Source organism: Copadichromis virginalis, linkage group LG22 (genome assembly GCF_057382275.1).
Source record: "Copadichromis virginalis isolate Kocher_CV1m ecotype Utaka linkage group LG22, C_Virginalis_male_GT1.1, whole genome shotgun sequence".
Classification (NCBI taxonomy): Eukaryota; Metazoa; Chordata; class Actinopteri; order Cichliformes; family Cichlidae; genus Copadichromis; species Copadichromis virginalis.
Window position 1 is genome coordinate 17235447 of NC_140638.1, and position 27842 is coordinate 17263288.

At 42.4% G+C, this 27842-nt stretch overlaps 1 protein-coding gene across 3 annotated transcripts in view; it reads left to right on the plus strand.

The window, feature by feature from the left end:
- The window catches only part of pag1 (phosphoprotein membrane anchor with glycosphingolipid microdomains 1), a 61180-nt gene that overhangs the window by 4671 nt on the left and 28667 nt on the right, over positions 1-27842 (plus strand). For all 3 annotated transcript variants that reach the window (XM_085445638.1, XM_085445636.1, XM_085445640.1), the window contains exon 2: positions 15995-16031. The gene's annotated coding sequence lies outside the window, so the exon portion shown is untranslated. The remainder of the gene's footprint in view (positions 1-15994; positions 16032-27842) is intronic.

The following is a 27842-nucleotide window of genomic DNA, read 5'->3' on the forward strand; positions in this document are numbered from 1 at the left end:
TTTAGCAGACTACACACATTTCACAGTCAGTTAGGCTTTAACAAGCAAGGACATCAGCCCCATCATTGGTAGGCAAACAGTGGAGCGTTTGGATGTGCACCTCAGATTTTACAATTACCCTGCATTTGCCCTGAGGGGAAAAAAATATGCAGGCTTGAGTCTGGAGGAAGTGCGTGTTGCTGTGTGCGAGTGTTTTTGTTTAATGTCAAGCTTGCTTTGAATTGAGTAGTTTCTGCTCTTATGAAAATGGAAAATGCTATTATGTGGTGTTGTTGCAAAGAGCATTTCTTTCCATCATTGATCTGGAAGGGAGAAATGGAAGAGCTAAATGTAATTATTGTCCCTCTCCACGCAGTTTCTGCTGTACTGGTCTGCAGGAGATAAAAGCAACGTGAAAGATTAGAACAGCTGTGTCCACTTTTTAGCTGCCCACCCTCACAGCCATGTCAGAGGGACTTCGGAAATTTGTTTCAAACAACTCTGTCAGCTGTGGTTTAATATTAACATACTTTTCAATCCAGTGCTTTCAGCTACTTCTGTATCTATTAGCTATTACTGTCCGGCTGAACCTGTTTAACCACTACATGTAGCTAAAAATGCATTCTTACAGTTAGCTAGCACTGCTAATCCACTGTTAGCTAATAATTTAACTGCTAGTCATACTTTTAGCTAAATAATTTGTAATTTATTTTATTTATAATTTTTGCTTGACACTGTTCTCTAACTGTTTATCCATCATCTTTGGCTAATCTTTACTCGCAACTTCAGTTGTTACCCAACAGATAAACCGCTAGCTGTATTTTATTACACATCTTACCCATATTTATTAATAATTTATGTTGCTACATGAGTTTGCGGTACTTGGGCAACATCTCATTTCTCTTTTTTGTTTGCGAGGAAAATGAAAAAAAGGTGCAGCAGAAACATAAGCAAACATACATGGAAATACATGGCAGAGAATCTACGGTTCTAACGAGCTTGAAAGTCAACATTTCGTATGACCGCCTTTATTCTTCAACGCAGCCTGAACTCTCCTAGACAAGCATTCTTGTAATTTCTTGAAATAGTCTTCAGGAGTGTCCAGTCTCCTTGAAGGACATTCAAATCCCACACTGCTGCAGCATTGTTGAATCCGGGTTTTGGGGAGGCCAATCCATGACGTTGATTTTCGAATTTTTATTCCTCGGTGGATCAAAAACTGATGGTACTTTTCTATATTTATCATTTCATCAATTTTGAGAAACTTTCCAAAACCAGTAGCTGAAATGCAACCCTAAACCATGAACGAGCCTTCACTGTGTTCTACAGATAGCTGTACATACATATTGTACCAAAATAGTAAAATCTGGATTCATCACTCCATAAGAAAATTATCACTGATTTTCAGCCCAGCTCTTTTGTAATTTGGGATACCTCAGCCTTGTCTCCCGGTTTTCTTTCCTTCAGAATGGCTTCTGTCAGCCACCCTTCCACTGAGACCACTTCTGATGACGTTTCAGTGATCAGTAGATGGAAGTACAAATGTATTTTTCAGGTCCAGTGTCACAGTTTTTCTGGGGTTTTCTCTTTCTTTTTCTTATGGACATAACTTTCAGATACTTTTCATCAGCTGTTGAAAGATTTTTAGGCCCAGCACTTCTTTTATCCTCTATTTGTCCAATGCCCTCAGATTTTTTTTAAGGATACAGTGCACACCATGCTGAGAAATACCAAATTTGAGCTTTGGGAATCACCTTCTTAGTGCAAAAATAGTATTTTATTTCAAGTCAAATTGTGTTATCACTGGCATTTTTGCAGATTCAAATAAAGGAAATAGAACAAATGATATTTTTGAATGCACTATTAGTAATAAAATGCTTTAAGTTAAATTTTTAAATTGGTTATTTCTTGTCTCTTATTGTCTCTAAGTGCAATAATCCTTTCTGTCATCGTTGTATTTTTACTCAGTTGTATATAGTATTTGTATTTGTATTCTATTTTTATCTTATTGTATATTTATTTTATTCTACTGTATATAGTATTTTATTTTATTCTATTCTGTACAGTTGTGTACTGTATTTATTCTTATTGTATTCTAATTTTTGCCTCATAACTTTTGCACTGTCCACTCCTGCTGTGACAAAACAAATTTCCCACGTGTGGGACTAATAAAGGTTATCTTATCTTATCTTATCTTATCTTATCTTATCTTATCTTATCTTATCTTATCTTATGTAGACACAACACTGCTTTATTCCTTGACTTAGGTGCCTTTTTATGTTTGAATGACTCATAGATCTCTGTTAAGTCACATAACAACCAAAACAAACACTATTACACACTATTAGCTAATAATTTCAACAGTTATCCGTAGTTTTATTGAGCTATTGCAAGTATTTGTTGAATTTTGTTTGTAAAACCTTTGACGGTCAGCTGTGTAGACATCACAACATCACAGAAGTGGCTTTTATTTGAACTCCACATGTTCAACATGTGAATATTTTCACACGAATAGAAAAACAGAACTTGCCATGTCGCAGGTTGGTTGTTTTGGGGGTTTTTTTCTTCCATTTCTCAGCCAAAAGTTAGCTACAGCTACAGAAGGTGTGGCTTTTTAGAAATTTTTCTTGAGTTTTTCTTTGAGGAAGAGGAAACGCACACAAGAGCCGCTCATGTGGTCAACACATTCTGGTTGAGGGAAGCCGCTGTGGCCTGAGAACGTACTAGCAAAAACTGTCAAGTACACGCCCATGTCCGGAGCTTGGTGGGCAGATCTGATATAATTAGGTTTCCATTCCACCTTTTCTGGAACTGTGTGCCTTTGATTCAGTGCTGCACGCATCTCACACCTTAATCTGTAATTTGACTATGTGAGGCCTGTCATTTCTCAAATGAAGAGAGGTGTTCATGGAGAAAAGACCATTGCCGTTGTGGTTGTTCACCCTGGTCAAATTAGTCGCTGAAAATGTATCGGGTCCACTCCTTGTAAAGATTAGGAGGCTCATGGTGAGAAATGGGACAGATCCGGACAGAGAATGAAGACAGAATCGAGAAACTGGAGGGAAAAAAACCTATTAGACGGAGACTTTGACAGATGAGGTGAATAAAAAACGAGAGAGCAATTCTAATAATAAAAAGAGGATATTGATCTACGGTGCGTGAGTCTGGTTATCACTCATGCTCCTCTACGTCTCCTAAACACTGCTGACCCTTGCAAGAATTGAATTTGTTTCCTACAATGTCAGGGGGACTTGCTGAGCATATTTTTTGTTATAAAGAAACACAAGTACACAGTTTCCAAGACAGTCTATGGATGTTTAGCAGGTGTTGCTCAGAAATTCTCACCACCAAACCACGTACCTAAAGAAAGCAGACAGGTGTTAAAATTTAAAAGTCTTGTTTCACATCTCAGTAAGACTAGGAAATGCTTGTAGCGAGACATTTAAAGCAGGGAAAGCACCGAATGTTCTGGTAATCTAAAATGTTGAACCATGATGAGCGCCATCACCTGGGGTTAGAAAAACCTGCAGATTTGGACCAATTTATCACCCATTAAGACTAGCTGGTAGATGTTTGCCAGCCTCATCTGTATTAACTGTGACTGCAGAATAGAATATAGTGGCGTGGCTTAGAAAACTTGTTGCATTTCTTCCATCACCTTGTATGTTTCTGTGAAAGTGAGTTCTAGAAAGAAGCAAAATATTTGGAGATACGTAGCCTCTGAGCTCATTAGGTAAGCATACCAAACGTAGGTGTGTGTGTGTGTATGTGTGTGTTTGCAACCTAGTATGTCACTCATTGCTGGAGCTAGACTTGTTTGTCCTGACATACAGTATTTGGAATCCAGCCTGATCATGCCCAGAGATACTCACTCTAAGCAGCCAAATCACAGCGGGAACACTCACTCTCGACTCACAACAGACATACAGAACATGAATGTGTTGAAGTGCACACACATGTATGAACCCGTTTACAGTACACGGGTACACATGCAGAATTTAGATATACTCCCTCCTATGTTTCACACACACTTGACAATGCACCGGTTTCCACTTAGACACATACTATTTATCTCTTTCATGCGCAAAGAAACACATGCTGCTATCAAATCACACTGGCCCTCAGCAATTTTCTCAAAGATAACAGGGCGCTTCAGCTTGCGCTAGACTATTCTGCTGCTCTGTGTTTGTGTTGTGCACCAAGTCTCTTTCCTGTAGTGCGAAAATGAAAAGGCTTTAAAAAACAACCCACTAAACCTAACTCACCTCTGGGCTACAGAAGACAGAGAGTGTTGTGTGTTAATGGCAAGTAAACACTGTGGATGCAATTAATTGAGATTGCCTAAGAGGAAAGTCTAATGGGAAATCAGAGTCCCACTTCTCAAGAATTGTGGGTAGCGCATTGTTATGCATTCGCCCCCTGTTGTTAGAGTGTGAATTTGACAAGACTGGTTCTCTGTGGTTGGTGTGTGTGTGTGTGTGTGTGCTGTGTTTTGTGACAGGTTCAGATGTATTGAAGAGAGGTCTTCCAATTTAACTCCAGCCTAAAAACGTACAATTAGAACAGTGGACGTTCGATCAGAGTTTCAAATAATCTCCTGGTTTGTTCACCTTTAAAACCAAATAAAGTTTTGTATGCCTACAAATCTGTCTCCATGACAGCCTTGCTACCTCATAAAAAATCCACAGCAGGCAGACCTTGAGTTGGTCAGGTTGGTGTCACAACTTTAAAACTGAAGAACTCCTCTCCTGCAGTTTTATTCCAGTATGAGTAGATGCCATGTTTCCATCTTTTGAGGCCTCATGCATTTTTCAACCTCACGGAGCGATGCAAGCGACGGGCAGGGGACGGGCGGCAGCGTCCTTTAAGTAATAACAGCAGCGGGATCTGTGGGGAAGTGCGGCTGTGTTTTTGATCACCACTCCAACTCGTAACACCTTCGAGTGTTATGTATGCGTGAACTGTAAACAAGTGGCAACAAATGATTACCAGCATGCTGAGTGTGAAGGGCTGAGGTGAGAGGAGGTGACGGACAGCAGAGATGGGTGAGTGAACGCAGCGCGTGTACCTACTTGGTGTAAAGAGCTGCTGATGCGGCGGGTGTAGACGTGTACGCACACAGTCACACACTGCAGGGCTGGGACGCTATAATGTCGCTCGAAGGGAGCCGCCTCATCTCACGCTCCGCTGGCTGAGGCACTCCAGGGAGGGCGCACACACACACACACACACACACACACGTACATGACTTGTATACAAAGGCCTGCATGCACACTCCTACACGCACATACAGAGTCTTATCTATATTCTGTACAGCCTTTTTCATTTTTGCCTTTGTGAGAACAAAATCGTTATATTTTGCAAAGTAATTTTCTGCTTTGTTTCTGCCGTTGTTAAGGAAGAAACACGAAACAACTCGAGCTGATTTAATTTGTGTGAAATTTGAGTCAAGGGTAAGTTCACACCAAATGTGGAAATCAGTAAAAACTTCATATTACCCACAATATTTTTTTCACAGACCATCTTCAAACTTTACAACAGTATACTATACCTGGGGGGAGTACTTAAGTTGACTAAGCATTTTACCTTGACCTTGATCGTTAGCGCCCAAGGTCAAAGATGACCTTGAAAAACAAAATATGAAGAAACTATATCGAGTAATATATCATATGAAAGGGCACGGAGAGGGCTGTACAAGACACTGTTTTTGTAATATGAAGCCCTATGAGGTTACAGGGACACCATAGCAGGCTAACATTGTAATATGTGGTTATAAAAACACCATCAAAATCCAAAGTTTTAGTAAAGCCCTTGGTCTTCAGACAGACCTGCAGTGCTGAGTGCTCTTGTTTTTGCCGTGTTGCCTTAATTTGATAGAGATCGTGGAGACAGACAGGAAAACGGAGAAAAACAAGGACCACAGGTGGGATTCAAACCCATGCTAAGTGCTTTATTAGCTACTTTAGCTTCACTGCACTTACAAGACAGGTGCAAGCGTTAAACATACTGAAATATTTGTCATTTTCTTATTCATCATTTGTCATTTTCTTACCACAAATGGAGTACAACTGGATAACGTGGCACTCCCCCTGCATTGGCCTAAAACCATGCTAGCTGCTGGTTTGTGTGGTCCATTGTTCAACGTCAGGTTTTCGTGGAGAGCTAAAATATCTGTTCACGGCTACTTTACAGCTGGAGCTGAATGAAGCTTATTGGCGATTAAATGAAAAGATAAACCACAAAGAGATGATTATCTGCTGGTTCTCTGATGTCTCCCAGTGTGTTCACAAGTAAAGCTACAAGGTGCACACATGCAGGTGATGTTGTGATGAGGTTTTGTGCTCCACAGGGTGGTTGTTTGCTTCATTTATGTGCAGTCAGGTGACGGATGGGATGGGCAGTGGATTGGTTTTCATCCATCAGCAAAGCCTTCGGGCCATTTTTACGCTTTCTTATTCTTCTCTGTCTGTCTGCCGTTCCCCTGCTCACATCCCTTCTCTTTGTTTCTTTGGCTATGTGCACTACTTTTTCCATCTTTTCTCCAGTCTACTTTTTTTTCTTCTTTCTCCGTCGTCATCTTTTTTTTTTTTGCATACCACTCTTCTTCCTCTTCTCCATATCTCACTCAATCCTATTTTTCTTCAGTTTGCCTGCTTTAAATTCCTCTGTATTTATCGTCTATCCCTTTTGCCTCCCTTTGACGACTTATTTTTCTTTCTTGGCTTCACGCTCGCACACGCACACACACTTACATTGACGGTCTGTTCTGCTTACAATTAAAGCGTACCTCCCTCTTCCCTTTTCCCAAGCAGGCTCATAATAGGAAATGCCCTTGTTATCTCGTCGCGTACCAGCGTTATTAATATAAGCCGCAGACAAACAAGGTGTGGGTACGTGCTCTGCTATGCTCCAGGCTGATATTTCATGGTCAAACCTCTCCAACGGTTTTGTGCTCATCAGCGTGGTAATGGGGCACAGAAAGGTGCCGGACAGATAAGCAAGAAAGGAAAAGGGAGAAATGTGGGAAATGAAGTGAAGTGTGGAGCTCTCCAGGGCGAAATAATAATTCTTGAGTGTGATGTGGAATTTTTGGGGGGTTGATTGGATGGAGACATAGCTGAGTGTGGAGGGAAAAGACTCGAGGGGGTGGGAGCTGGGGGGCAGACTCAAGTTCACAATGTATTAAATGGATGATTGCATGAGTTGGGCTGTATTTAGTTCCACTTTTATGGTTTTATGTGGTGTTATTCTTGTGCAAAAAAGAAGAATTATATTTTATTACAATCTTAACATGATGTGAGATTTCTATTATTTCTATTGTGTACTTGCTTTTTGAATAAGGGCCAGTCTCTGCTCCACAATTCAAGTCAACCAGTGGTGATGGAGATCTTGAAGGGTGACTACATTTCATATTTTGTTTTATTTTATTAAATTAAAAAAAATCCTTCCAACAAAATCTCAGAAAACCCCGTCAAACACACACACCTGCCTTCCTACTCGATGTCCCACATCAACTGTCTGTGAATTGGTTCAGCTTTGAAGGTCTAGATCCTTCCAGAAATATGTTACACCACACACTGAATTTTGATATTTCACAACCTGAATACTTGAATCAATGGAACAGCCTCACAGTTAGAGGAAAGTTCATCCACTGGACTAGAAGATTGACTCCAGGCAGCCGGTGCTCATCAACTGTCCAATTTGTTCTCTTTTAAACTAAAACTAAACTTTTTATTATGAGGCACAAAAAAAAAGCCCTAAAACCTCAACATGTTTGTTGCCAAACACTTAGCAAATGTGTTCCCTTGTTTAGTGTCTGTTTACTTTGTTGCTAACAGTAAGTTCACACGGTTTATTTAAAAAGCTGTACCATCCACCCATCTGTCATAACTGTCTGTCTTCCATTCCTCTTTTGTTGACTTGTTGCCAACTCAGCTAAAAAGCTGCTTTCTGTTCCTTTGAGAGTCAGCACGGCGAGTTGGATTTCAAATAAATCACTTTTTCCTCTTTTCAAATGCACGTGTGAAAATGCTTCATTTACAAGCAGGCTGAATATTGAAACTGCAGCTAACTTCAGCCATTTATGTCTGTGACAGAAATTCTGTGGCATGTAAAACACATTAGATCAGGGATCAAATGACGAGCATAAAACAACAGCGATTAGAGGGCACGTCTTGCAATCCTATTGATCTTTCGTTCATCAGAGAAACAGCCAATATTTGTGAGACAATGTCTGTTTGATCACTGCGTTTCGCTCACTGCCCAAGCAGTAGCAATAAGCAATAAAGGAAGTGATCAGTTCTGACTTCTGTCTTGGCTCAGAGTGTGTAATTGTTTGAGGCTATCATCTGCTACAGAGGATATGAGCAACTATGCATTTTTCTCTTTCAGACTGATTGCAAATGACTGTCTGTCAGCAGGGACTGTATTTGTTAATGGACTTCAGGGCATTATGTCCTCAGAGAGCGTGGGGTGTGTGTATGTGGGGGGATGATAAAGAGCAAGGCAAATATTGTTTGTGTGGTTTGGATTGAGTGCAACAGTGTGCAACGTGAGAATTGCTAGAAGGTTTGAAAAGGATGCAATTAAAGCCATTAGTTATTTTTCCCTCCAATGTTTTCTCTTGAAGAAATTGCTTATTGATATCAAGACATCCAGGGAATTTACTCTCTGTCTCCTTCTGCTTTTTCCACTCCATCCTCCTCCTCCTTCTCTAACCCTTCTCGTGTCCGTGATGAGCTCTTTGAATAGGCTCCCTGTTTGCCTCTGCTGGCTCCTGGCAAATATGCTTCTGTGTCCAGGATGAGACAATGGCAATGATAAGACATAAAGGAAAGAAGAAAGAAGAGAAAGATGCAGAGAGACAGAGTGACACAGACAGAGAATTAGTGCTGAATGAATGAGTAAATAGAACTGGAGGAAAGATGTTGGAGCCAAGTGGAGGGACAAAGAGCTGATTGTCGCAGTAAACTGAGGGGCCTTTCAGTTCCTGGACAGTTGGTCCCTGATGTTTGTCTTAGATTCTCTGAGGAGAAGTTACAGGATTCAGCAGGTCCACTCGGTTGGTAGTTTAATTCTATGGTACTTGTTAAGAAAAAGTAACTTTTGATATGTTTTTTTTTTTATTATTACAAAATGTCTCAGATGTGAGTGCCATCACAAGTCTGTGAGTTCTTTCCTGCTACTGATTCTATTACCATCACTTAATCCTGGTTTATTTTCATAACTCAGCGCTGTGGTTCATATAAAGCGGTTTTCTACTCAACTTGAGCAGTCAAAGCAATTTATACAATACACTTCATTCACTTATTCACATGCAAGCACTTTACTTCTACTCTTAGGCGCTTTCTATCTAATATTAACACCCATTCATTTTCTAATAAGTGTATTGGATTTAGTATCTTTCATGCAGACTGGTGCAGCCAGGGTTTGAACCAACAACTTTCTGATTAGTAACTTACTGTAATTCAAGTTTTATTTGTGTACCACTAAATCACCTCAATGTGCTTTATAATGCACGGTAATGACATTGCAATAATACAAAGATAACCCCAACAATCTGACGATCCCCTATGAGCAAGGACTTAGCGACAGTGGGAAGGAAAAACTTGCTTTTAACAGGAAGAAACCTCTGGTAGAAACAGGACAAAACACTGTGGAAGAGAGCCAGAGATCAATAAAAAATAATGTTTAAATGCAAAGTGGTGTGTAAAGACATGACCTGCACAACATTCTGAGAAGCTGTGATTTTTGATAATGACGATGATGATGATGCGCCACACGCTACACCTAAAAGCTCGCAGAAGGTATCTGCCCGTGCATGCCTGGACATGTCTGTGTTGCAAGCATCAGTTGCATGGCGCGGTGCAACATGAAACTATAGCGATGCAGATTCAATTCATCATGAACCTCATAGTAATGATATTATTTGAATGCATTAGTAAGAAAAAGAGCTAAAAATAGCCTCCATGGGAGAGCTTTCGCCCATCACTTTGGCTGTCATCTATCACTGATATCATCAACCATCATCACAACGCTTTATCAAAATTAATTTTTGTCTTTTTATTGGAAGATTTTGTGTGATTGGGTTAAACATCGTTAGGATTTTATAGAAGAATAGGAAACCTGTTTGATGTTGAAGTGTTATTTTGGTTGTGCGAATCAGCTGTTTGCACTGGAAATGTTTTCAATAATTTGAATAATAAGTCTTTCAGTTGTTAATAGTTCTAAGGTAACCTCGACCCAAATCGTTGTTATCTTGAAAACTTTTAAGCAAACTGTGTATTTCAATCACAAGACATGAAGCTGAGTATAAAACCAAAATCAGTGGTCATGTGCAACAACTTGACAGTTGACAGTTTGCTGATCATTTACTTGTGCAATTTTTTTTTCTTCTATAGATCAGTGACATTGCAAAGACAGCATGCTTGGCCTAGGGAGTAGCACTTTAAAAAAATCCCAGCAAAGCTTAAACGCTTGGGCTGTGTTGCAGAAGCAGCACTTTTTCTTCAGACAGTGGAAGTAGAAGTTTTGACAAGAGCAGGAAAAAGAAGGAGGGGAAGATGAAGGCAGTGTACCTTCTAGCTCCTGGTAAAGGAAGTGATCTGAGTGCCAGTGAGAGGCAAAGAGAGGAATAGATGTGGGATGTGAGCTTGAAAAAAGGCAAGGAGACCCACCACAGCAGGGTGCTCTGCTGAGCTGCGCTAAAGAGCAACATGAAAAAGGTTTTGAACTTGAGCCAGGCCCCTTAGCTATACAGATACTGAGGGACTGAGGAGAGGAGAAAAAAAAGAGAGGAAATGATGGGAGGATAGGAAAGTTTAAGAAAAGGGAGGATTAGACAGGAGGGGTGAAGATGAAAAGAGTTGCAAGTACTGAAGAGGAAAGAGGAAAATGGGCGCGGAGAGGACGGCAAAGAGGCGAAAAAGATGAAACCTGGGTAGAGACGTAAAGGAAAGTGCTTTCCACAGTCTTCTTTCAACTTGACAGAGTACGGGATGAAGCTGTGGAATGAGAAGTAATTTCTAAAACAGAACAACAATTCTCCAGGGGACACCGTTCCTGTAAGAAAAAACGAAACCTACAACCACTCTTAAACAAAGGAGGAAATTCAAACATGAAGACTCCCTTTGGGATAACAGTGGAAATTTATTAGAGGGTGCAATTTAGGTGGAGCTTTGCGTATGACTCATTCAGAAATGAATTCAAGAGTGTTCGCTGATCCAGAGGAATTTAGGAATGAAAGACTATAGCTGGGGATAAGAGCCAGTGGCAACTCTCAGATGGGCCAAACGAGACAGATTTGCTAGACATAACAATTCTTAGAAATTTCTAGCACACTGATGAAAATGTTTTCAGTCTGACGTTGTCCTTCTGGAAAATTTTCCTAATCCTGAAGTGAGGCTCCAACCTTTTATAGCTTGTAGAGATTTAGTCAGTGTACAGAGGAGCTGGTGGTGAAAAACTGGTAGACAGAACAAAGCAAGTACCAGAACTGTACATGACCCGGTTGAACCTCAACTTTTGATCAGACTGGAATATAATAGGAGTTCAATCCCTCCATCCATCCATCCATCCATGTCCGTCCATCCAGGTTGTCAGGACAGCAGTCTAGGCAGAGAAATCCAGGAATACCACAGCGTTCCTGAGAGTTTTAGTGTCTCCAGTGTTTCCTGGGTCTGCTTTGAGGCCTTCTAGGCTTATGTAGATGCCTGAACCACATCAACTGGCTCCTTTTAGTGTGAAGGAGCTGCTGGTCTACTCACTTTGGCTTGATAAAACTTCTCAATCTGTTGTTAAGGGTGAGTCCAGCTACCCTGCAGAAGAAGCTCATTTTCACTGCTTGTATCTACCATCTCATTATTATTTGGTCACTATGCAGAGTTCGACCGGTCGATGGGTAATTTGTCTCTCTTCCCCACACCAGACTAGCACAGCGCTGGTACAGATATGAAACCTGTCACTTCTCTTCACTTGGGAAAATTCCTTTTCTGCTGAAAAAGGGGGGCGTGCCGACTCTGGGTCAGAGACAGGTCTCTTTATGTGATCGATATTCCTTTTTGTACAACGTTACATCCTTTGGTTTATACTATCCTATCCTTTTAGTCATCAACCTTACCTTACTTTTGTGTAGTCTGCTTGTGTCTTTTCGTTGGTTCTGCAAGTCTCTGGAGGGATAAAATACCATTATTTCAATGAACATTTCCTCGTAAGGTGCTAAAGTGCTGTCTAACATCTTGGATTCAAAACCTCCCTCAGGTTCAGTTCGGTTGATATCTAGTGAAGATGACTGTGCATGATTGTTATGCTGGAAGAAACCAGTCCAGCAAGGATAGAAAGGTTTAACCGAGTTTAAAGGTGAGCACTCGGCACAGCTCAGCATAGTTTGCAGTGATATGAAACAAACCAGCTAAATGTGCCTACAGGGTATCAAAGCCACCAGATGTAAAGGTCAAGCATTCAGGCCTGTCCTAATTTTTGGGTGTACACCACACTTCCATTCACCCATTTGTTGTGAATACCATAAAGTACAACTTATCTGATCATATCACCTTTTTTTCCATATCAGTATTTATGGTGTTTCCCCTACTGAGCTCTCAAATGTGCAGTCGTCTTTGTAATGTGCAATAAAAATGACCCTCTTTGTCTAGTTGTTGAAGTTGTTGTTGTTACTGCTGACAGTGTGATCACATCTGATGCCGACCTGTAATAGTGCACAAGAATCACGGTCATTTACTGTGTGCCGTTGACCACGATGTCTTTCTGAGACCAATCTTTACTTCCGTTGAAGCCATCTGGAAAGCTCTGGTGACTGAAACTCTCCATTTGTGCCCCCGCATTGAACTTACTTTGACCTTTTTCTCCTGCCATCTGAACCTTTTCTCATTTCCCAAATTGCACTTTCTCAATTCCTTTCCTTGACTCATGAGAGACCCTAGAGTAAGACAGAAACCTGTGGATAGAAGAATCGAGACAGATGATGAGACAGACTTGTTTTGTAGTTGTGTAGTTTGACACAGCGACATCGATTTATGATCTCAGGTGTAAAAGTGTTTAAGACATTTTTTATGTTTTGTACTCAGGGTCACACTTAATTATGGGGCGATCGTGGCTCAAGAGTTGGGAGTTCGCCTTGTAATCGGAAGGTTGCCGGTTCGAGCCCCGGCTTGGACAGTCTCGGTCGTTGTGTCCTTGGGCAAGACACTTCACCCGTTGCCTCAGAGGACCTGGTGGCGCCAGTGTCCGGCAGAAACCTGTGGATAGAAGAGTCAAGGCAGATGATGATGTCAGTGCGCCCCAGGGTGGCTGTGGCTACAACGTAGCTTGCCATCACCAGTATGTGAATGGGTGGATGACTGGTTGTGTAAAGTGCTTTGGGGTCCTTAGGGACTAGTAAAAGCGCTATACAAATACAAACCATTTACCATTTAATTAGTGTGACACACACGTGTCGTGAAGAGCAGAAAGTTTGACTACCTTAAAAACGCTAATAGTTGTTCAAAGAGCAGTCCTCCAATCAGTTCGGATGTCCCAGCTGTGTGCCACGCCTCTTTTATGAGCTGAACGTAAAAACTCTGTGTAGTAATACAGGCTTGCTGTATTCTGTGCTCCAGATGCATTTTAGCAATTTAGACATCCTTTAACAGAGCATACTAAGGGCAGGGGACACAAGGAAAGCACAAATTAGTGAAATGAGTAACAGCATTTTATTTTTTATGTAAGATATTACAATTTATGGATGTGGATGCTTCTGCATTTGTTGTGTTTCTCCGCTTATTTATTCAGGATTTTACTTTAGGTTTCAGTCACACAGGCTTAGAGAACCGTTGGCAACCTCTTGGGAACCTGTGGTTGCTAAGGAAAATTTGTATTCCCCAACCAGTTGGAGAGTGGTTGCTGGAGGTTGCAGGCTAACGCTGGGTGATACTGATCACAAAGAAGGCACTGCACCCAAAAAACCTCCTTATGATTTACCACCTCCACAGTGCTGCAGTTCCCCTTAATTTGTGTGTAAGATGGAGGCTTGTCAGCAAAAACTCAGCAACTACAACAATGTTACAAAAGGCACAGCTTTTACTTTGAAGATGAACGTTTAATGTTTCCAATTTGCATTCAAAACTTCAAGTTCCGCAGCCACTTAGCTAGTTTTCAGTGTTTGCATCTTCCATTCTAGCAATAAGTGACTGCAGCAGTCTGCTTGCAACCAATGCAATCACAGGGAGGTTATCAGTGCAGCACCACATACCTCTTTACCGTAACTGACAGTAACCTTCATTAATCACTTGCAAACTGGTTGGGGAAGATTCATTTTCCCCTAGCAACCAGGTGTTGCCAGGGAGTCATTGACTTCTCTCTAGACCTGTGTGATTTGGACTTATGCAATAAATTTCACAGCAGCTGCCATCAACCTCCAGCAACCACTCACCAACCGGTTGGGGAATATAAATTTTACCAAGAAACCGGTGATCTCTAGGCATTAATACTTTAATTCACCTCTCTCCATGTCATCATCTCTAAAAGTTACAGAGAGTATCGTGTTGCCGTTTGACCGCAAAGGTCACTAAAATAATCTGCTTACTAATCTGCCCCTACAGCTATTTTATTTACATCCTCCCTTCATTCCCTTCATGCCATTGTGTTCAGCTTCTGCATTGTTTGTCAGATTTAAATAAATGTTCAGAGATTTGTTTCCTCCTAACCTGTCACTACCAGTAAGAAAGAATGTGACATGGTCTGTTTTGTTTTTTAAAGCAGCTATGTCGGTTTCGATAAAGAGCAAGCTGCGGTGGCTCCTTCAGCAGGAGAGACGCAGGACGGGACGATTCACACTATAATTAGTCACTTTCCATCATTGATCCTATACACATCATTATAAATATGCTATATATATGTATGTATATGTATGGGTATGTACATGTACACGGTATATGAGACAGAGAGAGAAAGAGAAACTCAAGAGCTCAAAAACAGGTCATTAACTGGGAATTTAAAAGCCTGACTCAGAGCAACAAATGAAGCTGGGACATTAGCTTCTTTTCAGCCACGTTATGAAGGTTATTTTTAGACTCTTGTCATCTACACAATACCTCATAAAATAACAACGCTAGTAGGGTTTGGCTTCTGAACACATATTCGCTCTGTGCCTGTGGGTGTAGGTTACTCTTTGGTTTTGAAATCCTGTAAATGTTTTGTTTTTATAGCATTCTAGACGATATAAAGGGGGCTGGAAGTAGACTAGAAGCTGGTATTGGAATGATTGAAGGTACGTGGCGCGCAGTTAGACCTCCTTTTCCCTCCAAATATTTTGAGCATACAAAGACAAGTGCTGGCCGTCAGCCGCCACAGTAACTAATCACTCAGACAGCGTGGTTGTGGCCTCTCATTAAACAGGCTGTAACAGTGAAAGGAACACTATTAATGACTCTGCAATACTTGTTACACACACAGTTCTTTCAGACTTAATGGCAGAATATCTGTAAGCTCTGTAGTTGTGCTGGATACGGGTGCTTGCGACGCAATATCAGTTAATAGGTGCAGGTGAGCGCTGTGCTTTCCTATATTCTGTCAGTAAACAGAAGCTGCATGAGCTTAACCCCCCTGCTGCGTTCCCCCAACAATACAGACGCTGTTCCAGAAACTTCACATCCCATTTGCTCTGATGTCTGCGCTGCCGCCTCACACGGGAGCTTTTTCAGCACTTTCTCCCCCCTGCTCCTGTTATGTTGCATCCACTAAGGGCTGGAAGCGAGCATATAACACATTATCCTCTATAGCAGGGTTATCCCCCTCGTGCTTCCCTAACTTGACGTTGTCAACCGAGCATGCTCAGATTCGATCAACAAGAATTTGCGAGGAGGCCATTCGAGTGGATGTTGAATCCCTGCGTGAATCACACAGTGTGCTTGCTCTTTTCCTGAGCTCTCTGCATATTCTGGGGTTATTTTTCCTTATTATGTTACCGGCAGACGTGTGCGTTGACTCTCAAACACGGTCTTCTCTTGTTTTTGTTTTACAGGTGATGAATGACGAGACTCATCCATTTCTCTCTTGAGGTAGGATATTAACTGTTTCAGTTACTCAGTCATTCGAAGAATGGTAAGCCCTGCCAATTAGCAGACTTCTCGCTAACCCCTCTACCTCCCTACCTCCACCCTTCCCACACGGTGCAGGCAAAGAATCTGTGTGAATGCTCAGAGACGGAGACATTAGACTCTTTCCTGCAAAAAGTTTTCCCCAAAAATGTTTTTTTATGTGTGGATGTGCAAAGTTTGACAGCTTTAATAATTCAAACCAGAATGCGTGACATGAGCATGTCTGTGTCTCTATCAATTCAACTTAACAAATGCCATCATCATTAATATTGTGGATGTATTAAGCCAGGAAAAACGTGCTATGCTGCTAAGCAGCATATCGCTTATGTATAATGTCTCTATTCCTGCTTTACACTGTGTGTGATTGCATGCAAGTGCGAATAGATGAAGTATGATGGTAATATTGTATGTATATGCTGGAGGTTCCTGTCTTTGTGTTCCTATTGTGTGTGGTTGTATGCAGATCTGAAAAGTTCTGCATTATCAGCCTCTTGGCAACAAGCAAGCGGAGTTCTGGTCTGTCTGTTTGTTGCTGAGGCCCTGTCGCCCCGGGTTACAGGGTTGCTAGGGAATAGACGGACAGACTGGCATCACCAAAGTGCCAGCGCGGCATGTGGGGTGCTCCACATCTCTGGTCTGCTCTTTTTGTTTGATATGTTCCCTTTTGTCTTATATCAGAGAGGCTGTAAATTAATTTTGCCAGGTGAAAAGCAGCGATAGGATCGCTTTTCTGACCACGTCATACAAACTAAGAAGCTTTCTTGTGCTGGGCTTTTAGGATTTTAAGGTCACTTTAGCCACCAGCACTTTCAGTGCGATAAATCGGGTCCAGGACCTTTGGTAGTTACATTTTCTTTGGATTTCTTTTTTTGTTTTGTTTTTTTTTGGCTTTGATTATCCATTTCTGCGCAAGTCTAAAACATCTCAAACTGCTCCTATATTTATCAGGGTGTCACAAGAAATTAAAATTCAGTCGATTGTGATTATTATAACATCATCACTTTCAAAGCAGCCACTGAGATCGAGATGGAGAGCCTACAACGAGAATGAGATCTGAAACTACCACAGGGCCTACCGGTGCGTTAGTCAGCTGAGATGGAAGTACAGCCGTTGCCATTCTAGCCCCTGAGGCTCATATCGTTAACTACTGCTACTTAGCAATGCTGCTAGAGATATATATGTAATACAGAAGCTAAATTCTCCCTTCTAAATAGACTAGGTTAGAATAGGCTGACCGCATTTCTCTAGCACCTTTCATTTAGCTTCAACCTTCTGCTTTTTTGCTCATTGCTAAGCTGCAAGCTGTTGCACCGCAGTTTTCTTTTTCATCCGCACATAAGATGCTGCTTTTCTCCCTCTGCTAGGATCATCTTAAAGATTTCTTAAAGTACGTGTGTGTTGCACCATTATTTCGACATCTTGTAGAATTGTCTCCTTTTGAGCGTGATGCAACCCGATTTCAAAATCAGGTGAGATTATTTTTTTAAACTCCTCTAAACTGAGCTGATAAGTCCCCAGCAGGTGCTTCTCAAAAACCCACTCCACCAACCGAGTCCAGCACCGAGCCATGTGGGGGATTAGGAAGCAGTTTTGTGCGCTCGCTGTGTAAACAGGGTGTGTTCTGTCCTCACAAACAGGAAGCCAGCGCGCTGTTTTATCATCCTTCCCCAACTGGTGCCTTTTCTTTTAACAATTAGCAGACGAGGAATCATAAATGCATCGGGAATGGAGATCCTGTTTGTTTCCAGGAATAGTGTTGTCATGGTGACGGAGGCACGTCTTTGTGCGCTGCGAATCACAGAAATAGTTGTGTCATGCTTTTACTGTAAAGTGCACGAGTTAACATGATGCTGATCATGTAATCGTCAAGATAATCTCTGTGCATGGTTGATGGTTGTAAAATACGTGTGTGTCACAGTGTGTGTGTGTGTGTGTCATATAAAGAGAGTGGGAGAGAGAGGAAAGAAGTGGAGGTTTGAGGCGCCAGCAAAGAGGATATGTCTGGCAGCTGTGTCATTTTGCAGAGTAAAGGATTATGGGAGAATTACAACGAATGAGCAGGATGACCAACACACACACACACACACCCCACGCGTACACACATAACTTTGCTTCTATATTGTGTGTGTATCTGTGATTTAGAGAGCCAGCGAAACTTCATTGCTCAGTTGCAGTCAGTGACTCGTTCCTGCGGCATTCAAAGCAACTGGTACCTCTTTAGTCACAGTCTACCTGGTGACAGACACAAACAACACAAAAGCCTTTACTACACAACATGAGTGTTGCTTCATGAAAGCCTTCTTTTGATTACACCAAATGTTAGCAGCATTTAATGTTTTGTCCTGGAGATAAACCCTGCATAGAGAGTTGTTTACTTAGGTAAGCCTCACAGATACTGACCAAGCTGCCTGTGTTTGCACATGACAGATAATTGAATGCACGTCATATTGTGGCTAAACATAGGTTTAAACCTTCTAATAATTACATAATTACTATGTAGTTACTCGTGACTTATCATAGGATTATGCTAATGCTCTTCTAGTGACCTGTAACTCTCACGACGTTCATACGTTCTGCTCTTTGCAGATTTGTCATGCGGCCAACCCCGCACTTAGACATAAACACACACGCCCCAGACACACGCCGCTGACGTACAAAGCCAGCCAGTCGTCTGGGATTATCGATATGTATTGCATCTGCGGGAGCATGTACGCGCTTGTGGATGTGTCATCTCTCATGCGCCACAGCGTCACACTTCAAAGTTGCTTTATATCCTCTGGAGCGTCTCCCCGAGTGTCTCTGAGGCCGTCGATGCGCATTGTCATTTTTATAGCCTGTTATTGGGAAACGCTGCTTTGGTGCAAGGCAGCGTGCCAGGCGATAATAAGACCCGGGGAGAGTGTTGTTTTTTTCGACCTCTGAACATAAGATGGGATGTTAACAAGCTATTCTTGATCCCTGGTTGTTTGTTATGCAGCGTGCATGTTCACACATATGTGACTGCACACGGGGTGTAGTACTTGATTACATCACTCAGCTGATCCCTGCGGAGGAGAATTTTTCCTTCCATCCAATTGTGAATGTTTTTGTTTCATATATAAATCTTAGGAGACTTAAATGTGTCATACTATGTTTAACTGATGAAGATTTTTTCACATAACACACAATACTATGCAAAAGTCTTCTGACCTATGAATAGCGAAGGCACCTGCTTCAAAGAGCTGGTGTAATGTCTACACGTCACAGACAATTTACCAAAGAACCAATTTTAAATAGTATCTTTAGTCACCTTGTTATTAGCAGCCTGTCACGAAACACACTATGTTCCTATTCCTTTAGTTGAATCTATGAAAATGATAAAGATCCACAGTTTGACAGATAGAAAAGAGAATTCTTTGCACCAACACAGTGACTTTCAGAGTGATATTCTGAATTCTCGGCACAGTGTGTCCTTAAAAAACTGGAGAAGTGGAGGACAAAAGAAGAAGTGTCAGGCTTTAAAAAAACTATCTAGGCAGATCAACAGTATCTGACATTCCTGTGAGATCTGGACATTTAGTTGATCTGAAATAGTCTCAGTGGAAGGGTGGCTGTCAAGAAGCAATTCTTAAAGAAGGAAAACCGGTATTCCAAATTACAAGAACTGGACTGAAGATCACCATCTGTGTGTACGGAAGAGGTCTGAAACTGTAAAACACGGTGGAGGCTGTCATGGTTTGGGGCTGGAACAATGTCTGATTGGCAACAGCTTAATTTTTCAGCATGACAATGATCCCAAACACACTGCCTGTGCATTAAAAGCATACCTAGGTAGAAAAAAATGCACAGTGGGATTGACCTCCCCAGAGCCCGGACCTCGAGATTATTGAAGCAGCGTGGGATCATTTTGATAGAAAATGAAACAAAAGTTAGCCAACATCAAAAAAAGATCTTTAAAAGTCCTTCAGGAAGCCAAAGAGAGTAGTTAAAATTGTACAAACTCCGTATGTTTGCACGTTTCAATAAATCACTCCACCTCACTCGTATTTCTCTCCAAATATAAAGAACGAGTATATTGGTATATTGAAAACATTAATGTTCTGAAGTACAAACTGCACTTTTTTTGTTTTGCATTCATTCTTAATGTCCATTGTGGATTTTTTCCGTTGTTTAAAGGACTGTAACTAATTGCATTATTGTCATTACCTATTATTATTTTTCCAGTTCAGTTCAATAATTTAGTCTGTGTAAGGCTAGACGCTGACAGATGTTTAGCCATTAAAGCTGAGAATAACACTTGCAGATAGCATATTCAGTATTTAATGGTAGTCACTTTTATTCAAACAGCACATTTAAAAAGGAGTCGATGTAGATGGAGTAACATTATAAAAACATACAGAACAGAAAGCACAAGTTTAAAAATAGAAAGATATAATAACCACATTAAGATAACACCAAATAGCTCATAAGAAATCATTTTAAAAAGATTAAAATGGGAAAAACCCATGAAAGTTTAATGACAGTCAACAGTAAGACGGGTGGCTCATGGACTAGTGAGTGCAGTTGCATCTCCGGCGGCGCCTCTTCGTGGGTCACTGGTTTAATGAATCTCATTTTCTTGCGTGTTCGAGTCCAGGTTGTAACATATGTCACACATCAGTTTCCACTCGAGGACTTCCTCGTCTTTGCTTTGACTTCAAACTTCAAAATCAATAAAATCCACATTCCCTCAGAAACGGTGTCACGCTCCAGTCACTAAATCTCCGAATCAGGCCACGGAGCTCATTACCAAACCATCATGTGGACCAACAGCTCAATGTGTCAACCAGTTATTCAGTCATCACGAGTTTGTCTGTGTTCACTTGTGTTTTTCTAAGTGTGTAAAGCATCCAGTGTTTTTCTTGCAGCTTTAAAGTCTACACTTTCCTTCGAGGGGCGTTATAGATTGAGGTGCTCAGCAGCTCAGTAGTCAGTTCATCTTTGAAGATCAGCTGGTGGCCTTTTGGAATAACTCCAGACATCTGTTCTAACTTCTTTTACCTTAAGAGAGCTTGACATGAAAGGCCTCTCAGCTGGACGCTTTTACTAATGCAGGCTGGATAATTTAATGGTCCTCGATGACCATGCAGTAAAGGCCTTTATTACCATAGGATGTGTGTTGTTTTATCGTGTTGCTTACTTCTCCAGTCTCCTTTTAATTAGTGCTAAATAGGAACCAGTGAAAAGGGAGCTTTTAAGTAAACCTTAAACATTACACACTGTAAGTCTGCCATGTTTTTCCACTCCAGATGAACTGTTTAAAGTTAAAAATAGGTTTTACTTTCCCTGCCTTCATGCGATCGTCTCCGCCTTTTGTATTTCCTCAGATGTTGTTCCTTGTTCCTCATGTGTCAGCACTTTCATAGCAGACAAAACACTCTATAAAAAGGACATGAAAGCTGAAATGAAAACATGGTTTCCCTCCTTGCTAAAGAAGGAATCTCCAGTTTTAAACAATAAGGAATCCACCCTTTCGCAGGCGGGCGACTTCAAACGCTTGCCGGGTTGTTGTGGATTTTTTTTAAAGGCAGTTGTGGCTCATTTAGCCACAACAACACGGGCTCCAGCTGGCTGTTTGTTAGCGGCCTTGCAGCAGAACAATAACTGTCGCGGCCACATGCACGGGGGGCGGGGCGGTGGCTAACGCCACTCGGCTAAACAGCAGGAATAGCCACCGAGCAAGGCCACGAGCAGTTAAAACACAGGAAATTAGCCACTGTTTACTTTCGCTTGCCTACATTCGCTCCTACTAATTAATTGCACAGAGCCCCCTGGTGGATTTCAGGTCTCAAAGGAAGGAGCTCTGAGTGTCACTGTTGCACGTTTTATTGTTTATGATGCTGTTGAAATGAAGCAAGCAGTATTTGACCCATTTGTGGCCCCCAGGACTGCTGGTGTGCTGCTGCATTAGCCCTACAGTAATCCCCCGGCGACCCAGAAAGTCATTTCTGGAGCAGGTGGTTATGTGGGCCATAGGACTAATAACAGCAGCGGTGTCATATGGCTGAGAAGGTGTTAAAACCAGGGAGGGTTCATAAAGAAAGCTTCAAATTTTGACGGCTGACCACTACACTCTAATTACAGCTGCCTCTTGTGTGTATATAGTTTGTGTGTAGGCGAGATTACGAGAGCTCTTCTTCTAAGACCATAACTCTGCAACACTTTGCACAGAGGGTGTTTGCTGCAATGAAAGGATGAAGGTCGACACATTTCCCAGCATGCATTTGCATTCCTGGAGCCTCTCATGGGATTTTTTTTTCTTTTTTGGAGGGATGTGTGCGGATGAAAGGGGTAAACCAGAAGGACAAACTGCACTGCTCTCTGGGGCATCTTTTTCCAGCTGAGGCCGTCATCTCACGGCCTCTGATGCAGAGAAAAGGATGTGTGATTTCATTTTGCGTGGGTGGCCTGTTTACATTCCAGGCATTCCTCACGGGAATCCCTCTCTCTGTTTCTTCGGATCCTGTGCTGGAGCGCCTGGGAAGGCATTGGCGTCTGTGATATTCTCAGAGGTCTCTCTGGAAAACATTTGGAAAGTGAAGCCCTACTTACACACAACCGAGCGCACATCCCGATGGACTCTTTAACTGAATTCTGGGAATGTGGTGTTTATTTGTAGCATAGGGGTTTATTTAAAAATGACATTTGGAATTAAAGTTCTTGATTTGTCATCCTTCCATGCTCGGTCTACTAATGGAGGCTTCTAGGAAAGTATTACACAACAAATTTGTTGTAGGAAGTCAGGGGATTGCAAATGTCATTTTTGTACCCAAAGCAGCTTATCTGCAATCTCGTCTATGGCCTTGTTCACGCTGTTAATTCCTCCTCAAGAGATGATTTTGTGCTCCTTGCTGCGTCAGCTTACGGCAGACTGGGTGCCTTTTCTATCTCCCTCTTAATCTTCAGATCGCATGCTTTCTTTTGAATTGCATTTTCATGGTATTTAGGGTCTTTTGTTTTTAAAGTCTGCAGGAGATAAAGAAATCCAAGAGATGCTTTCGTTCACTCAGCTTCTCTTTAAGGAGATCGTGTTGGCTTTTCTTTAATTGACTTCCTCCTTTGGGAAAACCTTCAGAGCTACACTAAGCATCCTGTCTGTCCTGATAGTCTGGCTTACAATAACTGCTAGACACTCAGGAAGTCATAAAGCTTTAGCACCATACCGTGTCGTATGTATTACGCGTTTCACCCCGGGTGATGTCAACAAGAAATAAAATCTCCATCAGCAGCACTGGTGGGGTCAGGGCGATGTAGAGTGGTTCTGTTGTGCAGTGTGTTAAGTCTCCAGGGCACTGCTAATGGTCTAATATGAGTTGGCGGTCAGGAGCGTTGAGAGGTCGTTTACAAACGCTGTATTGTAAGGGCTCTTGATTTTAAGGGGCACTCGAGAGGAGTGTGCATTCTGACGTCTGTGCGCGCAGAGGAGTTTGCACAAGTCTTAGAACTTTAACTTCTGCACATTCTCCCACTTACCACTATTTTATTGAGTCACAAAGCTTCAGACTAGCTCACCTTTATCAGGTACAAAACAATTTTCATATTATCACCCACACACAATTTTACAAACGTTTACTTCAGGTAGCATTCGATCATCCATCAATTAGGGAATATTACCTGGTGAACATGTCAGGTGTGCTAAAAATCAACATCAGCTTAGTGATAAAACATCCACACGTCCTCTAAAAGAAAGAACTAGTCAAGTCATTTTCCGTTCCACATACCAGGAGAAACCTGGATACATCACTACATAAATAAAAGATGTAATGTGTAATTGCCCCTCAGAAAAAATGGTGTCCGTTAAGCCCCACCTTTGGCTTTGTTTTTTAGATCATTCTGAGCACCTGTGGCAGAAAACTATCACAGCTGAGTAGATAAACAATAAGTGCTTCATTTGGTATAAAAATATCCATCCATCTTCATATTCAAGTCAAGTTGCAGGTGGACGGAAACGTTCCCAGCTGTCATAGGACTAAAGGCAGGGTAGACCCTGGAAGGACAGACAACCATTCATGCTGACACTCAGCAGACAATTAACCTGACCCGTGCATCTCTTTGGACTGCTAGAGTACGTGGAGACAACCCACACAAGCATAGAGAAACCGGCCTCACAGGATCTTCTTCCTGTGAGGCAAGAAGGTGTCTGCATCACCGTGCTAAAAACATACATTTAATATTCTTTTTTCTCCATAATAATTATCATCAAAATTTGTTGGCCTCCCTAAACAGATACTGCCGTGATTTCGAGTTAAGGTACAGTTTATACGGCCTGATTTGACTTAAAGTCTGCAGGCTCTGCATTCCTATATGAAGCACCGCCCTGAGGCAAAGTAAGAAAGGTGTGGGAGGTGTAGTTTTGTAAGCTAGGGACCCTCCACTAAGCAGTTCTGATGGTATAAAACAGGTTTTTCCTCCACGTTTCACCTTTCTATGTCCGTACACGTCTGTGAATAATATCAGTGAGTGTCACCTCTGTGTGTGTCCTGCTCTCTGCTCACATCACATCTTGCCACATTATCCACCCACTGCGGCAGGGTGGATTTGCCACTGGCCACCTCAGCTTCCTTGAAAGTGTCAGAGTGTGAAGGTGCCTCACTTGCATTTTCCTCTCGGCCGGCTGCCCGCACACTGAGCGCGCTCTAATATATTCTTTCTCATCACTCACTCCTCTCTGCCTCCACCTCGTTCTGTCACGCTGATGTCTGCCACTTGCTAATTGGTTCATCTCTATTCCAATGACTCTGTGTGCGTGACCATTTTCGGTGTATTTTTTGAGTCTAAATTCCCGAGTGTGGCTTTGTGTGTGTGTGTGTGTGTGTGTGTGTGTGTGTGTGTGTGTGTGTGTGTGTGTGTGTGTGTGTGTGTGTGTGTGTGTGACTGACAGCAGATTTTCTGCCACCAGCCGGCATCCTGTTTACTGCTCTGATGCACATTCAGCTGGTTCATTTGGTTTTCAGCCCTCCCTGGGGACACACAGAGCCGCCCCCATTAACTGATTTGAGAAGGGCTGTGGCAGCCACTGCTGCTTTGTAAATAAATATTCTACCATGTTACATATTTATTATACACGCTTTGGCCCTCTAGTTCATGTAGCTGAGCAATAGTGTGTTGACGACACAGGGTTCAGCAGTGGGATTATGCAGTTTTTGGCTTCAGTTGTGCCTGTTACGTTCAGAGCATAATTAAGTCTCTGCTGGAGGCTGCAGGCAGCCTGCTGCAGCTACCTAGGTTAGAAATATTGGTAAGTAAAAGTGTTTTAAAACCTCAAAGTCTCAACAAAGGTTCCTGTTTTGATTACACTGTGCATATTTTATAAAGTTTCATTGTGAGTAGTGTATTAAAGAGCTTCACGGGGCCTACAAACACCCTGTCATCATCATCTCCTCAACCGGTTCGTAGACAAGCGGCATCATGTTAAACGCTCAGCAGGTAGCTGTGTCTCAGTCTTTTGACTGAATTACAAACAGATTTCACAACAGCAGTTGTCTCAAGGTGGGGGCGATCGTGGCTTGTGGGACGATCGTCGCTCAAGAGTTGGGAGTTCGCCTTGTAATCGCAAGGTTGCCGGTTCGAGCCCCGGCTCGGGCAGTCTCGGTCCTTGTGTCCTTGGGCAAGACACTTCACCCGTTGCCTACTGGTGGTGGTCAGAGGGCCTGGTGGCGCCAGTGTCCGGCAGCCTCGCCTCTGTCAGTGCGCCCCAGGGTGGCTGTGGCTACAATGTAGCTGCCATCACCAATGGGTGGATGACTGGATATGTAAAGCGCTTTGGGGTCCTTAGGGACTAGTAAAAGCGCTATATAAATACAGGCCATTTAATATTGTAAGGTAAGCACTTTGGCGACAATGGAAAGGAAGAACTTCCTTTTAACAGGAAGAAACCTCCGGCAGTGTCAGGTTGAAAGTGTATGTTTACCATAAAGACTCAAGAGTCACAAGTGAATAAGCATATTTCCCAAAAGTCAAAAAATATAGACTTTGTTAACAAAAACAATAATTTTGTGCATATTCTCTCCATATCTGCTTTTGATTTTCCTACTCTCTGTTTGGAAGTCCCCTCTCCGCTCACCGCTATGAAAAATGGAATAACCTCTGATCTGTGAAATGAGAAATCAAATGGAATTGTGAAAACGGTGAAGGCAGAGCTTCATCTGTGCTGTTGCAATCTTCGTGTGTTGCTCAGGCGTGTGCTGCTTGAATTTAACCAGAAATCTGAAGATAGCCGTCTGAAGGTTGCCACGTCTTGCAGCATCCTACCCCCCTGCTTGGCATGGGGGGTAGGATGGGGGTTGCCATTTGTTTCCACCCCCCACTCCCCACCTGCCGGCTGCTCCTGATTGTAGATGTGCCCTTTGAGTTCCTGCAGGCTTCCATATTTTACCATATCTTTATGGTCCAGCTAGAAGACGTGTTGAATATGCGATGGCGAGCTCCAAAGAGGGACGAGGCTTCTGAAAGTGCAGCCGAAAAGGTTTAACTGCAGATTGTTAAAAGCCAGGGTTGACAAATGGGACTGAGATTGGACAAGAGCAGGGATATAAATGGCAGGAAACTGGGGGGGAAAAAGACAAAACATAGGATGTGGAAGAGGGGGTAAAACCAGCAGAGCCGGAAAGGGTTGGATAAGGCTCGTACGTGCATTTGTGTGAAAATTACCAGCCTGTTAAAGCATGTCTGAAAAATGTGTTGCTCTTAAAGGTCAGAGGCCATGACAGCACGCCTCCTGGTACTCCTTTCAAAGCGCACACGTACACCAATTAGCAAAGCAGACTTTCTACTTAAGCCCCAATGTGTTATAGAAGCCTTTCGAGAGGCTCAGACCCACCCCACCACCACCAATGGCACCGTCTGGGTCATCTAATAAACCCGCCCCTGCTGTTGTCCGAGCCTCGTAAAGATGGATCACATTTCCATTTCAGTCGCAGGCGCACACCTCCGTTAATCCTTTTTTTGGCCTGTGTCTTTTGTCCAAAAGGGTTGGTGTCACAAGGGGAGATAAATGAAGTGGCATGTGGCAATTTTCAGAGCAGAAGCAGCGGCAGCTTCGGAGGGTGGTTTCAAGGCTTTGAAGAAGAAAGAATTACATCTGTGGCTGCTCGCATCTCTGACAGTGAAAGTGTGCGTCTGGGTTGTCCATGTGTCACCTCAGTGTGATAAATGTGCATGGGGTTGTGTGTGCGCACGTTCGCCGGAGCGAGAACAGGCATCTGTTGCATATCATTAGCAGCTTTTAGAATGAATTACCTCAGTGGATTTCCCCCCCCCACACACACACACACACACACACACACACACACACACACACACACACACACACACAGAGCACCCTTCATCCTATTCCATCCACCCTGATAATCCCTTTATCTTGGCAGCTATTCAACACATAAAGGGCCAATGCCACTGAATAATGATGCGGTCATATCTACTCCTCGCTCGCCCCCGGTGATAATCTTCATCTGGGGATGACAGTGATGGAGAAATTTTATGCATGCGGTCGTTCGGAGTTGAATAAATCTGATTTCCTAATTTCTGGGCCGGGAGCAGGAGTCAAAACAAGCCACGGCACATGTTTGCACACACAAAAACAGGCACACTTTACAGCCCACATCCAGGCTGTCCCTCCTCAAATTCCCAGAGTTCAATCCCCCCACCCTCCTTCTGCCCCTCCAGCCCACCGTCAGTGTTTGCCAAGAAGGTCACTTACGATGTGAGTGACAATCCCTGAAATCGTTAAAACAATCCATCTCCTTTTTTTCTTTT